We start from the raw sequence: 1,927 nt of genomic DNA, 5'->3' as shown, positions 1-1,927 counted from the left end.
AATATCACAGTGGTGACACTCTGTTCTTCTCACTGTGTCCTATCAGGTGGCCCAAGATCGATGTGCCCCACTCCTGATGATATCCACCCGGATCACTTGATTCAGGAGGCATCTGCCATGTTTCTCCACTGTAAAGTTACTCTTTTCCCTTTGTAGTTCATGGGTATTTTTGCAGTAATACTTTGAAACTGTGCAATATCAAAATTTCAATTTATTCATTTGTATATACCTGTCGGTACTCATGTTTTTCTATCTTATTTCATGGACTATAATCTCTGAATATCATTATTTATGAAGACCAAGTTGTCCCTGATTTGGTCAGTGGAAGTGCCTCAAGCTGCTTCTGTGTCCTTTCAATACGTCCCCATCATTTTTGAGCATTTTCTTGCCTTCTGGCACAGCAAGCGGTTTCAGGCTCATCTGCTACTTCCCTGTCACTAACCCTGGAATAAGCCATTTGTCTAAGCGGAGCTGGTTCCTTTCAGTGGAAATTAGTATTCATAAGCCAAGATCTAGGTACTAGGTGTGCTCATTGCTATTAAAATGTCTCTTTCAGCCTTATCAGCAAAGAGAAGTAGGGAATACATTTCTATACACACACATACGTGCACATGCACTTACATCTATCATCCATCTGTGCATCTAGAAAAGCATCAATTTACACTGATACATTCCATTCCAATCTGACTCCACAGGGTTCACTCTGAATCAGTGACTCCCTCCTCAAACAGGGAGAACTCTGGCTTCCATTATCCTTAGTATGTTTACTTATTTGATCAATCCCGCTTTATGTAGCCAACCCCCATCCATCCCTTCCCGCTCTCAGAGGCCCTCCTTACCTCACCTGGGTTCTGCACATCCTATGTGGGCTCTGGCTGCTGTTTCAGGGCCACCCCTCTTGTGCACCCCTTCTCATCTTGCCCACGCATCCAAAGCCATACAAGCTGCCCCTCCCATGGTTGCCTTCCTCACCCTCTGACTTGGAACCACCATGACTCCCTCTTTTGCCCCAGTGTGAGCCTGCCACCTCCTGTGCCTCACCAGGTTGCCTTAGAACTGGATTGTTCAGAAAGGGAAGGAAAGGGCAAGAGCAGAAAAGGAAAAAGAACCGTGTGAAGCTTCTGGTACCACCTAAAACTGACGAGTGTCTTGCTGCCCAAGCAATGGAACAATCAACCGTTCCTTATTCAATGTTCATTATGTTAAGACAGCTGGGAGTTGAAGATGGAATACAAAGCGGTATAGTAAAACATGTCTCCTTCATAAATATCAGGGGAGATGAGGTAAATACATCAAATCAAAACTCATTGTATAATAATCAGTGCCTCGGTTAAGTGTTAGAAAAAGTATGTGCTTCAAAAACAGGCAGAATTCAGCTATGAACACACTTTCTAAGAAATGGGCAGAGACACAACAGATTAACTCTACCTTAATAATCAAATTGAAGTACTGAAAAAGGTCCCTGGTGACCAGTCATTAAAATAATCAAAACTATTTAGTTGCTGGTTCTCACTGATTCAGTTCTATAGATTCCCCCCTGAAGGGCATAAAGGCATTGGATATTACTTTTGCACAGAGGTGTTTATTGACTTGCTCAATTTAATAGGAGAGGTCTTCAAAAAGTTCACAGCAGAATTCGTATTATCTTTCAATTCCATTTTTCTATAAACTTTCTGAAGTACCCTCATACTTACAGAATATAACAAACAAAACGTGGTGTAAATGTTACGACTAGAGTCACCACAATAATTCACATTTTCATTAAACACTGCTGATAAAATTGTTGTGAAATGTTTATTCTCTGATCAGAGAACCAGAAAAGCCAAGTCTACATATCTGGCACTGATTTAGTCACTTCCTTTATATTACACACTGTTCAATACTCTACACAGAAAGCTGAGTGAGTGCACAGAATCCCTAATCATTC

Source organism: Cynocephalus volans, chromosome 3 (genome assembly GCF_027409185.1).
Source record: "Cynocephalus volans isolate mCynVol1 chromosome 3, mCynVol1.pri, whole genome shotgun sequence".
Classification (NCBI taxonomy): domain Eukaryota; kingdom Metazoa; phylum Chordata; class Mammalia; order Dermoptera; family Cynocephalidae; genus Cynocephalus; species Cynocephalus volans.
The sequence above is the reverse complement of the archived record's forward strand: the minus strand, read 5'-3'. Positions refer to the sequence as shown.